Source organism: Rhinatrema bivittatum, chromosome 4, assembly GCF_901001135.1.
Source record: "Rhinatrema bivittatum chromosome 4, aRhiBiv1.1, whole genome shotgun sequence".
Lineage (NCBI taxonomy): Eukaryota > Metazoa > Chordata > Amphibia > Gymnophiona > Rhinatrematidae > Rhinatrema > Rhinatrema bivittatum.
Window position 1 is genome coordinate 165,132,008 of NC_042618.1, and position 14,241 is coordinate 165,146,248.

General features: G+C 45.0%; 1 protein-coding gene across 1 annotated transcript in view; it reads right to left on the reverse strand.

The window, feature by feature from the left end:
* Positions 1-14,241, reverse strand: part of DNAH17 (dynein axonemal heavy chain 17) — a 1,486,981-nt gene that overhangs the window by 451,305 nt on the left and 1,021,435 nt on the right. The gene's annotated exons all lie outside the window — the stretch shown is intronic.

The following is a 14,241-nucleotide window of genomic DNA, read 5'->3' on the forward strand; positions in this document are numbered from 1 at the left end:
CAGGATTAAGATTCTCCTGGGAATAGGAGAGTGAAAAAAGTTATAACTTTTAATTCATGGACTTTTTTTCTTATTTTCCTTTTACCAGCCATATTCATTGGAAATGAAAGCCTCTCCTTTCTGCTTTACTGCTGCTGCCACTAATCATTTTTGAAGTGCTACAAGACATACGCAGCACTGTAAAAATATACATAGCACCCACCACTGAAGTGCGTGACTTTCCTAGACAGTGTGGGAATCAGCATAGAAGAAATAGATATATGTTTATGGATTCTCAACCTGGAGGGTTCTAGACTTTTTCCCGAACTCCAGATACCTTCCCTCCTGCCCTTCCCAGATAATCCCTCATTCTTAACATCATATACCAGGTAAAGTCACCACACCAGGATAAGACAGTTAATAACCTTTTACTAGTATCTTATAAATAGTAAATCCAACCGGAACAATGGAAGAGTAAACATAAATAAATAAATAAACAGGATATTAAATAAATAGCTGCAATATTTCATGGGATAATAAACTTGCAGGTTTTTTCTTAACCCAAGCAATGCAAGAACAAGGATAATAGACCGTTGACAGTACAACCAGTATACTTGCAGTGAGTATTTGGAATATGAAATACAAAGAGAGAGAGGGAAGGGAAAAAAAATCAAGAAGACAAACTTTCAATGATATCTTTCTTTACCCATGAGAATTCTTAAGGAAAAATCAGATCCACTCCATTGTCACCAGTTTGTTAGGGGTGCACCCTGACCCCAAAAATCAATTGAGGAAAAAAACAACAGAATAATGATGGGGTCCTTATTGATGATGAGCTGGCAGGATAGCAAGCCAAATGGACAAACACTCTCTGAAATGCTCCCTGTTCCACACGCAAGTCCCCAGAGGCAGGCAGAGCTCCAGAGTCTCAATCTGTGGATGAGACAATGATGCAAGGAAGAGGGATTTAGTTTTGTAAGGAACTGGGGAACCTTTTGGGGAAGGGGGAGTCTCTTCCGAAGGGATGGGCTCCACCTTAACCAGGGTGGAACCAGACTGCTGGCGCTAACCTTTAAAAAGGAGATAGAGCAGCTTTTAAACTAGAACAAAGGAGAAAGCTGACAGTCGCTCAGCAGCGCATGGATCGGAGAGAGGTATCTTCAAAGGATACTAATGACGCATTAGAATTAGGGCATCCTGACAGTGAGGTTCCAATAATAAGAAAAGTAGTCCAAGTGCCTGTAACAAAAAACTCACCTGAGCTAAAAAAAATCCCTATTAATTAAAAAGCAGAATGAAAATACAAAAAGAAACAAACTTTGAAATGTTTGTATGCTAATGCCAGAAGTCTAAGAAGTAAGATGGGAGAATTAGAATGTATACCAGTGAATGATAACATAGACTTAATGGCATCTCAGAGACATGGTGGAAGGAGTATAACCAATGGGACAGTGCTATACCGGGGTACAAATTATATCGCAATGACAGAGAGGAGGACCCAGGAGGCAGTGTAGTGCTTTATGTCCGTGATGGCATAGAGTCCAACAGGATAAACATCCTGCATGAGACTAAATGCACAATCGAATCTTTATGGGTAGAAATCCCTTGTGTTTTGGGGAAGATTATAGTGATAGGAGTATACTGTCCACCTGGTCAAGATGGTGAGATGGACAGTGAAATGCTAAGAGAAATTAGGGAAGCTAACCAAATTGGTAGTGTGGTAATAATGGGAGATTTCAATTACCCTAATATTGACTGGGTAAATGTATCATCGGTACATGCTAGAGAGATAAAGTTCCTAGATGGAATAAATGACAGTTTTATGGAGCAATTGGTTCAGGAACCGACAAGAGAGGGAGCAATTTTAGATCTAATTCTCAGTGGAGCACAGGATTTGGTGAGAGAGGTAATAGTGGTGGGGCCGCTTGGCAATAGTGATCATGATATGATTACATTTGAATTAATGACTGAAAGTGGGACAGTAAGCAAATCCACTGCTCTCGTGCTAAACTTTCAAAAGGGAAACTTTGATAAAATGAGAAAAATAGTTAGAAAAAAACTGAAAGGAGCAGCTACAAAGGTAAAAAGTTTGCAAGAGGCGTGTTCATTGTTAAAAAATACCATCCTAGAATCACAGTACAGATGTATTCCACACATTAAGAAAGGTGCAAAGAAGGCAAAATGATTACCGGCATGTTTAAAAGGGGAGGTGAAAAAAGCTATTTTATCCAAAAGAACTTCATTCAAAAATTGGAAGAAGGAACCAACAGAAGAAAACAGGATAATGCATAAGCGTTAGCAAGTTAAATGTAAGACACTGATAAGACAGGCTATGAGAGAATTTGAAAAGTAGTTGGCCGTAGAGGCAAAAACTCACAGTAAAAACTTATATCCGAAGCAGAAAGCCTGTGAGGGACTCAGTTGGACTGTTAGATGATCGTGGGGTTAAAGGGGCACTTAGAGAAGATAAGGCCATCGTGGAAAGATTAAATGATTTCTTTGCTTCGGTGTTTACTTAAGAGGATGTTGGGAAGGTACCTGTACCGGAAAAGGTTTTCATGGGTAATGATTCAGATGGACTGAACCAAATCACGGAGAACCTAGAAGATGTGGTAGGCCTGATTGACAAACTGAAGAGTAGTAAATCACCTGGACTGGATGGTATACACCCCAGGGTTCTGAAGGAACTAAAAAATGAAATTTCAGACCTATTAGTAGACATTTGTAACCTATCATTAAAATCATCCATTGTACCTGAAGACTGGAGGGTAGCTAATGTTTAAAAAGGGCTCCAGGGGCGATCTGGGAAACTACAGAGCGGTTAACCTGACTTCAGTGCCAGGAAAAATAGTGGAAAGTGTTCTAAATACCAAAATCACAGAACATATAGGAAGACATGGTTTAATGGAACAAAGTCAGCATGGCTTTACCCAAGGTAAGTCTTACCTCACATATCTGCTTCACTTTTTTGAAGGAGTTAATAAACATGTAGATAAGGGTGAACCGGTAGATGTAGTGTATTTGGATTTTCAGAAGGCGTTTGACAAAGTTTTTCATGAGAGGCTTCTAGGAAAAGTAAAAAGTCATGGGATAGGTGGCGATGTCCTTTCGTGGATTACAAACTGGCTAAAAGACAGGAAACAGAGAGTAGGATTAAATGGACAATTTTCTCAGTGGAAGGGAGTGGGCGGTGGAATCCCTCAGGGATCTGTATTAGGACCCGTACTTTTCAATATATTTATAAATGATCTGGAAAGAAATACGGCGAGTGAGGTAATCAGATTTGCAGATGATACAAAATTGTTCAGAGTAGTTAAATCAAAGCAGATTGTGATAAATTGCAGGAAGACCTTGTGAGACTGGAAAAATGGGCATCGAAATGGCAGATGAAATTTAATGTGGATAAGTGCAAGGTGATGCATATAGAGAAAAATAACCCTTGCTATAGTTACACAATGTTAGGTTCCATATTAGGAGCTACCACCCAATAAAGAGATCTAGGCGTCATAGTGGATAACACATTGAAATCATCAGTTCAGTGTGCTGCGGAAGTCAAAAAAGCAACAGAATGTTGGGAATTATTAGAACGGGAACGGTGAATAAAACGGAAAATGTCATTATGCCTCTGTATCGCTCCATGGTGAGACCACACCTTGAATACTGTGTACAATTCTGGTCGCCGCATCTCAAAAAGATATAGTTGCGATGGAGAAGGTACAGAGAAGGGCGACCAAAATGATAAGGGGAATGGAACAGCTCCCCTATGAGGAAAGAATAAAGAGGTTAAGACTTTTCAGCTTGGAGAAGAGACAGCTGAGGGGGGATATGATATAGGTGTTTAAAATCATGAGAGGTCTAGAACAGGTAGATGTGAATCGGTTATTTACTCTTTCAGATAATAGAAAGACTAGGGGGCACTCCATGAAGTTAGCATGTGGCACATTTAAAACTAATCGGAGAAAGTTCTTTTTCACTCAACGCACAATTAAACTCTGGAATTTGTTGCCAGAGAATGTGGTTAGTGCAGTTAGTGTAGCTGTTTTTAAAAAAGGATTGGATAAGTTCTTAGAGGAGAAGTCCATTACCTGCTATTAAGTTGACTTAGAAAATAGCCACTGCTATTACTAGCAACAGTGACATGGACTAGACTTAGTTTTTGGGTACTTGCCAGGTTCTTGTGGCCTGGATTGGCCACTGTTGGAAACAGGATGCTGGGCTTGATGGACCCTTGGTCTGACCCAGTATGGCATGTTCTTATATTCTTATGTGTGAAAGGTCTCTCTCCCCTGAAGTACTTCCCCAGTATTTTACAACACACTGAGCAGGAGGCTGGACTGGATTCACTCTCTCATGAAAAGTAGCCCTTCTCTGGACTGTCTCTATTCTAGCTATATCTGTGATGACTAGAGATGTGAATCGTGTCCTCGATCGTCTTAACGATCGATTTCGGCTGGGAGGGGGAGGGAATTGTATTGTTGCCGTTTGGGGGGGTAAAATATCGTGAAAAATCGTGAAAAATCGAAAAAACGTAAAATCGCAAAACCGGCACATTAAAACCCCCTAAAACCCACCCCCAACCCTTTAAATTAAATCCCCCACCCTCCCGAACCCCCCCCCAAATGACTTAAATAACCTGCGGGTCCAGTGGCGGTCCGGAACGGCAGCGGTCCGGAACGGGCTCCTGCTACTGAATCTTGTTGTCTTCAGCCGGCGCCATTTTCCAAAATGGCGCCGAAAAATGGCGGCGGCCATAGACGAACACGATTGGACGGCAGGAGGTCCTTCCGGACCCCCGCTGGACTTTTGGCAAGTCTTGTGGGGGTCAGGAGGCCCCCCCCAAGCTGGCCAAAAGTTCCTGGAGGTCCAGCGGGGGTGAGGGAGCGATTTCCCGCCGCGAATCGTTTTCGTACGGAAAATGGCGCCGGCAGGAGATCGACTGCAGGAGGTCGTTCAGCGAGGCGCCGGAACCCTCGCTGAACGACCTCCTGCAGTCGATCTCCTGCCGGCGCCATTTTCCGTACGAAAACGATTCACGGCGGGAAATCGCTCCCTGACCCCCGCTGGACCTCCAGGAACTTTTGGCCAGCTTGGGGGGGGCCTCCTGACCCCACAAGACTTGCCAAAAGTCCAGCGGGGGTCCGGAAGGACCTCCTGCCGTCCAATCGTGTTCGTCTATGGCCGCCGCCATTTTTCGGCGCCATTTTGGAAAATGGCGCCGGCTGAAGACAACAAGATTCAGTAGCAGGAGCCCGTTCCGGACCGCTGCCGTTCCGGACCGCCGCTGGACCCGCAGGTTATTTATGTCATTTGGTGGGGGATTTAATTTAAAGGGTCGGGGGTGGGTTTTAGGGGGTTTTAGTGTGCCGGCTCACGATTCTAACGATTTATAACGATAAATCGTTAGAATCTCTATTGTATTGTGTTCCATAACGGTTTAAGACGATATTAAAATTATCGGACGATAATTTTAATTGTCCTAAAACGATTCACATCCCTAGTGATGACAGATTTAATTATCAACTGGGTCTGCCTGGCAGCCTGTAAGTGCAGTGATAACTGGAAGACCTAGTGGAAATGCAAGTGCTCATGTAGCCAGATCTGTCTGGCAGACTGCAAGTACAATAAAGCAGAGTTGCTTACCTGTAACAGGTGTTATCCCAGGACAGCAGGATGTAGTCCTCACGAAACCCACCCGCCACCCCGCGGAGTTGGGTCTTATGCCTTTTTATTATTTATTTATTTTATTTATAACTTTTTTTATACCGAAGTTCAGGTAACAGAATTACTTATCACGCCGGTTTACATTATAACAAGTAGAAAACAATGACAGCATATGTCTTACAATGAACAAGGGAGTGAACAACTTGGATAATATAACATAACATAACTAGGAACAGTAGCAGTATGCACTATTAGAGCGAGACTAAGCGCATAGGGAGGGAGGTTTGCTAATGGGGGGGGGAGGGGGAAGGAAGGTTGTTCGTGGAGGGGGGGAGGAGGGGGGGAGGAGGGAGAAATTTCTTGTTGATGAGTAAAAACATGAGCATAGGTTCTGGACGTCAACAGTATGAAAACAGTCTATGGGAGCTGTGGAAGACTAAGTAAGTTAAGGGAATGCTTGACCGAATAGCTATGTCTTGAGTCTTTTTTTGAACGTGTTGGGGCAATGTATCAGCCTTAGCTCCGGAGGAAGCAGATTCCACTGTTTGGGGCCTGCTGTGGATAGAGCTCTTTTACTTAAAGATGTTTTCATGGGAGGTGCATGTAGAGTTCCTCTTTGTGCTAATCTTAGCGGTTGGGAAGACGTGTGAAGCTGAAGAGGGATTCTGAGGTCCAGTGGACTGTTGTTGAATATGGCTTTGTGGATGATTGATAGAAGTTTAAACAGGATTCGAGATCTGACTGGGAGCCGGTGGAGCTTCATTTTTATTATTTTTAATTTTTGCTAAAAGCTTATTGCTACATACGAGACTGGAGTGAGACCCCTGTGGCAGAGAATATCATGGCATGCCGGGCATGCTCAGTAGCCTCAGGCTGCCAGTCAAAGCTTTCTAGAAACTTTGACAGAAGTTTTTCCCGCGTTAGGGCTCCGTCACTGACGTCACCCACATGTGAGGACTACATCCTGCTGTCCTGGGATAACACCTATTACAAGGTAAGCAATTTTGCTTTATCCTAGGATAAGCAGGATGCTAGTCCTCACATATGGATGATTAGCAAGCTAGAGGCTGATTCATTGTGTAGCGAAGCAACAGTGAAGTATTGTTTTTGAAATGAATCAGCCGAAGATTACAGCAGGTTGGATGTAGAAGGAGTTGGGATTACACTGGAAACAAGTTCTTTAAGACAGATTGTCCATAGGCTGAATCTTGTCATCCTTCCTTGTCTAAACAGTAATGAGCTGCAAAGGTGTGAAGGGAACTCCATGTTGCTGCTTTACATATGTCAATGATAGGCACTGAACGATAGTGTGCCACTGAGGTTGACACTGCTCTTACTGAATGTGCCTTTACTCGCCCTTGGAGAGGAAGGCCTGCTTTTTCATAGCAAAACTGTATGCAATCTGCTAGCCAATTGGATAAGGTATGTTTACCCACTGCTTTACCTGGTTTGTTTGGGTCATAAGAGACAAACAGTTGATTGGATTTCCTGTGGACTGCAGTGCGGTTTAAGTAAAAGGATAGTGCACGTTTACAGTCCAAAGTGTGTAAGGCTCGTTCTCCTTGGTGAGCATGAGGCCTTGGGAAGAATTTGGGTAAAACTATGGATTGGTTTAAGTGGAATTCCGTAACTACCTTGGGAAGGAATTTTGGATGTGTTCGGAGAACCACTCTGTCATGTAGGAACTTTGTATAAGGTTCATATATGACAAGTAGAGATGTGAATCGTGTGATCGATCGTCTTAACGATCGATTTTGGCTGGGGAGGAGGGAATCGGATCGTCGCGGTTTTGTTTTTTTAAATATCGTGTAAATCGTAAATCGGGGGAGGGAGGGAAAACCGGCACACTAAAACAACCCTAAAACCCACCCTGACCCTTTAAAATAAATCCCCCACCCTCCCGAACTCCCCCAAAATGTCTTAAATTACCTGGGGTCCAGTGGGGGGTCCCTGTGTGATCTTCCACTCTCGGGCCACAGGTGCGTTGATAGAAATGGCGCCGGCGCCATTTTGGTTCCTGTCCCCCGATGTCACGAGCGTAGGAGATCGCTCCCGGACCCCCGCTGGACCCCCAGGGACTTTTGGCCAGCTTGGGGGGGCCTCCTGACCCCCACAAGACTTGCCAAAAGTCCAGCGGGGGTCCGGGAACGACCTCCTGCACTCGAATCGTGTTGCCATATTGCAAAATGGCAATATGGCCATACGGCCGGCGCCATTTTTTTTTTTGTATTGCAAAATGGCGCCGGACATGGCCTGGGTTTCAGGTAATGATAAGGGATATACCCTTCCTCGGGGGGGCATAGTTCCAGGTAGCAAGTCTATAAAGGGTCGGGGTGGGTTTTAGGGTTGTTTTAGTGTGCCGGTTTTCCCGCCCTCCCCCTTCCCCTCCCCCTTCCCCCGATTTACGATTTTTGACGATAAATCGGGGGAATTCCTAGTATATATCGCCTCTAACGATTTTTGACGATTTAAAATATATTGGACGATATTTTAAATCGTCAAAAAACGATTCACATCCCTAGTGATTATTGTTGTTGGTCTGTCTGTTTTCTCATGAGCCAAAGGCATGCCGAACTCATCCGCTATGCCTTGGAATGTGCGTAATAAATGGGGGCTTGCCTGTCATTCATGAGGACCAACGAACAAAAGTCATCGAGATAATGTATGATGTTTGCCAGTCCTGCTGTATGCATTGTAGCCCAATGTAAGAAGGCGCTAAAAAGCTTGAAGTAGGCACATAACACAGAGCACTCCATTGGTATTCATTTGTCAAAATAATACATATCTCTGAAATGGAAACCCAATAACAGGAAGCTGCGGGGTGTACAGATAGGAGCTGGAATGCGGATTTAATATTGGTTTTGGCCATGACAGCCCCTTTCCCGCACTGTCAAAGTATTGCTATGGCACTGTCAAACGATGCATATTGTACTGTGCACTCATCAGCTGGCAGGTGATCATTCACCAATGCTCCATGCGGGTAAGACAGGTTTTATATTGGTCTGTATTTGCCTGGTTCCTTCTTTGGCATGACTGCCAGAGGAGACAGCATCATCTTGCTGAAAGGTGGGGCCTCGAATGAGCTTGCCATTCTGCCTATTACCAATTCCGAATCCAACTTCTGCTGCACTATGTCTGCATGACTAGCCACCGAAGGGGTGTTACTAGTGACAATGCCTTCAATAGTGCCTTGGAAAGGAATGATAAATCCCTCCTGGAAACCATCCATCAATTTTTTTGCCTCGTTCTTCTTTGGAGGCATTTAAATTTACTGGGGATGAGTCCTTTGACAACATACTGGATTTATTTAGGCTTGCTAGTTCTCCCTGAGCTGTTCCTCTTCTGACATCTCGTGGTTGGGTGAGTGGCAAGACAAATCAAGCAGGCATGTTTAAATTTACCATCCTGGAATCCACAAGATGACTTATTGTATCTCCAACAGGTGCTGTTATTTTGGGTGCCCCTGATAGCCTGCCAAGACTGAGCTGTTTGCTGACCCGACTTCTGTATAAACTGTGTAGGAGCTCCTGCATCCACTGTCTTATTCTTCATTTGTCTTAGTCAGAGTCCAACATCTTAGGTGCCCCATAACATAAAGTGATTCTCCTCCATTTTGTCCCTGAATCGTTCGTCATAGTTCAACTGTTATGCTCAGGCTTGTGGACCCTTGGCCGACAAGAGGATGGTATACCTTTCGGAGGGTCCGTAGGGTCTCTTGTCGGGTGGCGAGGCAGAACAGGAGGCGGGACCAGCTGACCCTTGGCACTGGAGGCTGAGGCGAATACGGAGACGATGAAGAGACGAGATGAGGAGCTGAGTCTTCACCACTGGTGGTCTGCGGTCCCCCCGGGAGGAGCCCGTAGGGACTCGACCGCTGGGACTTAGGTGGACCTAGGGAGGTCAGAGCAATGGTGCAAAGGCCAACTGGAGCTTCGCCCTGGAAGCCCGCGGTCCCCCCAGGAGGAGCCCGTAGGGACCCGGGCCGCTGGGACCTAGGTGGGCCCTTGGAGACAGAGTCTTGGAGGAGTCCTAGGTCGAGTGCCAGAGGGTCGTCGCTCACCAGTCCAAGGTCGTGCACCAGAGAATCGCTGCTTGCCAATCCGAAGTCAGGAACCAGAGAATCACTGCTTGCCAATCCGAAGTCAGGAACCAGGAATCACCGTAAGCCAATCCGAAGTCAGGAACCAGGAACACCAAGACGTAACAGGAGCAAGAAGCAGGAACTCACCGAGGCAAGCAGACTCAAACAACACTCGCAAGAGACGTTGCCAAGTCACTGGATGAGCAGAGGAAGCTGCCTTTTATACTTCCTCTGCCCTGGCTAATAGAGAACAGGTGAGGTCCTTTAAAGGGATGGGTCCCTTTAATTCTGTGGAGGGGGCGTGGCCTAGTGCTGAAGCATGGTGGCGGCCATCTTGGATTTCCCCGGTGGAGGAGAGACGCCGCTGGGGGAAGCAGGACGGCTTCCCCTGCAACTGGCAGCACGGGCCCAAGTCTGAGCCCTCCTCCGGGGCTCTCATGGCGCTGTGAGTCAGGTAGGGGGACGTGGTCGTGGGGCGCCACGGCCGCGGAGCACAACATCAACTGAGCCCAGCTGAGTATTGCCTGTAAGCCTCCAGTGTGGTATCTGCGTAGCTCAACATGGGACCATACTGGGAAGGGTTGTCTTGGCCAACCACACTTATCAACCATAGAAATGCCCTTGCCCAGTTGATTATGTTCCTCGGGATTCTTTTGTCTGTACCAGGTACTTCATCATGCTTCTTATTCATTCTCCCGTCGTTTCCCTTCCTCCTTCCCTCCAAAATCCTGAAAATATCTATGTATGCCTGCTTCTTAATCTTCTTTCACAGGGCCTTGGGCACACTCTCATATAACTGCGATAAGGCAGTTAATGCTGGTGGTCCTCTAGATGCCTCTGCTCTATTCCCTTCCGGCTTCTCCAAGTTGTCATCAGAAGACGACTCAGAATCTGAAGAGTTTGAAGAGCTGTCCAGATTAGAGTCCGACCTGGCCCTCTGCTCGGATTCACCCTTTCATTTGTCAGACTTTTTAGCCTCCTTCCCTTTGCACATACTCAGATTATCCTCCATAACCCCGGATGACTTACCCGTAGTTGCTCTGCTATCTGGTTTGCCCATGTTGACACCCAGAGGTGATGCCTCCACCATCCTAGGTCCTGCATCTCCCTACTTCTGTGATGATCTGCTGGGAGTTGCCTCTGAAGTAGACGGGAGTGCCTTAGAGACCTGTGCCGCCTCATCCTGTGCGCTTATTGATGCTCGGTCACTCACAGGACCTGCTGTGGGACTGAGCAGAACTCCTGTGGGACAGTTCCTGCTACAACTTGATTTGACCCCCACACCAGGGGAAACCAACAACCTCATGTTTGTGCTGCCGCAGGATAGTTGCTGGGACCAGCATAACCTGAATAGATGCTTGGATACCATTGCAGAGAATGTCCTAGGACTCATACTTCCATATTGAGAACTGACCCCCTAAGCCCATCGGTAGCTTGTCATCTGCATTGACTGTTTATAGTAATTAGTAGGAGTCCAGCTTTGCATTGTATTCCAGTACATGCCTTGAGTAGGGAAGCTGCCACAGGGTCCTGTCCATGCTGAGCTACCTCCCATGGGAATTGCCTGAGGAATGATGCCTGCACCACCTGCCTCTTCCTCTGAAGCCCGTGTTGTTTGTTGTTGGTTCAGCGGTTGACTGAACGATAGGGACCGGCAATTGCTGCAAAGTGTCTACCTCGGGAAAGAGCTGCTCATGCACGTGTGACCCCCCCCCCCCCCCATGCTCGGATGTATGGCATTCATCAGTAGTGTGTTCTTCTCCCCGTCTCCTGCAATTCGCCAGCTTTATTTTGTTAGTCTTCTTCCCTTGGCCCCTTGTGCCTTTCCTTGCTCCCAATCTTAAGGTCCTGAGGCTGCAAGCCTGCCATGCCATCAATCCCCACGCTTACCAGCAAGGCCGACCCTTCTACTTTTTTGCCCTTTCTCAATACCGACCTATCTGCTGGGCCTAGAAATCCCCACCTCCTCTTCTCTTTACCGCTCTGTATGCTGGGCCTGGAAATCTCCTGCCTCCTCTTCTTGGGCTGGGCTTTGTGTATGTGCTCGATCTCCCCTGCTTGACCGCCCAATTTACCTATGACTTCTGGTGCTCACTATGATGTGCTCATCTCCACTGGTAAACTCTAGTGCTAAGAGGGGGGATAATTAAAGTTATTTGGCGGATTAGATGATCGCTGACCTTGCCGCTCCAATGCTGCTGGACACAATGCTGTGGCCAGGGAAAAGGGGGTGATCATCCAGGTATGCCCCTTCAAATAATGCCCGTTACATCATCAATGTTGCCCTAGCCCCATAGTGCATTGCAGCCCCTTCTTTCGCGATACTCTGTGCCACAATAGGGAGGGGAGAGAATGGGACGAGGGTACTGCAGCGCTTGCCCTCATTCGATGCAGGGGATGTAATCTGACCTGCTGCCTCGCTATTAAAGGAGGGTGATCATGCACTTAGCGTGAGCCCTCACAATTCTTCTTGTAATTTGAAAGGAATTTCATTAGCCATCTTTTGCACAAAGGTGGGGGTTGGACATGTCCTCAGGAGAAGATGTACTCCTAGGCTGCTGAGAGTAGGGAATGGATGGAAGACTTAACGGATTGTTTTTCTTCTCAACAAAAAGAAAGTGAGGTACTAGAGAGGTTTGAGTCCTCTTGGAAATAAGATAAATCAAGAAAAGGAACTTCTGGGAGGATAAGAACTTTGCAGTTTTGAATGTGTTTGTACCATTTTATCCCTGTTTTGAAAAGGAAGAATAGTGGACTGTGCATCCAACTTCAAAGCCATTAAGGGTTTATGTTCTCTAGTGGAAGAGGTGGAGGCAGCAACAATTTTTTGTTACAAAGTCTTCCCACATCTTTTTCAGAAAGAAATGTTGATTCATTGGAGCAGGAGGAATTGCTAGAGAAGAACCATCAGATTCTGGGATTAGAATTGGCATTTTCAATGGCAAAAGCTCTTGATCTTTTGGTCAATACTTTTTTGTTAGAATATTCCTAATCTTTTTAGATTGTTTGGCACCAAAGGAATAATGTTGGAACCAAGATTTGTGCACCTACAAAGCACCAGCTTCTGTGCTAGATGATAACAGTGATTTACTTGACTGCGCCAAACAGAGAAAAAGTAGATGATGTCAAATCCTGTGCCGATCTTTTTTTTATGTTGAGTATGGAGTTGATACTTCCTTTCTCCACAGTGGTACATTTTGGCACCTAAGGGTGTAACTTACCTCCCTCTTTACTGGAGGGGGGAGATGGTGCCTATGCTGAGACTGTGCTAAATTATGATTCCAAGCACGAGAGGACTCTGCTTTTTTTTACCTTAGGTGAAGGTCCGTCTGCAGATGTAGATGTCCTCTTTTTTCCTCAAGAAGAGGAGTAGGTAATCAGATAAACAACCCCAACTGATGTATGTGTTATAATAACTTTCAATTTATATCTGTGGAGGCTCAATTTGTGTGTTGTCCTACTCACCTATGATTCATCTTGTGCAATGAAGTATAAGGAAACCCTGGAATACATTACAACTACACTGTTTTTCAATTCTCATCTTTGTGCACAATGAAAAGAGGTAAGAATATCCAAGACAATATTATAGTTCCTTGTTTTAATTGCCCATGGAATCTTCTGTAGTTGTCTAGGAAAAGAGATACCATTATCCATGTGGACAGTATTTGATATGTCCCCAAACCTTTCAAGGCAATACTCTGTCTTTTTCTATCCTCCATAAACATAAATTGAATATCATTAAAATATGCTGCATCAGTTGGGGTTGTTTATCTGACATGGTGTCTTTGCAGCCTCATGTATGTTCGTAAGTCTATGAGGGTATTTAGGGCATGGATTACAGAGCACCATAGCTGCATTAGTACAGCATGAGTTTGAAGATTTAAAGTTTACTGTTCTTGATAAATCTTGTAAGAATATTTGCAGGAGTCAGCTATGATGCATAGTTGCTATGATATGAACCGAATTAGATTTAAAGCCTTCAAAGAGTGCAGCCATCTGGATTTAACAAAGAGGTAAACTGGACAATCTTATTTTTCATGCTTTTTGATCATTTTTTACCTTTCCCACTGTATGGTGCTTTGGCAGGTTCTACTTTTAATGATTTCTCAAAGTGATTTTACATCACTAGTATGAGTTGGTTTCTATTGATCGACTCAGTCAGCAGGACCTGTTTTCTTTTGGTCTTTTTATTTTGCAGTGAGGATTTTTAAACAGCACTTGGCCCACCATTTTCTTTAATGTTCTGAGACGTGTCTATTTGCGCTATGCATGATACTTTCTAATTGAAATGTCTCATACAGTATTTTTGTTAAGGATGCATGTTGATCTTTTTTTATCTGCTGTTTTTCAGCTAAACTCCACTATGACCTCTAAGGCAGGCATTTTTCAGGCTGAAACACTGTTGGTGTCAGATAATTCATGTATGATTTCTTTCCACATATAGTAACAACTCCATTCACTATATTCTTATATACTCTGTTGGATAATTGAATAAGAATATCTTTATGCCAATAAACATT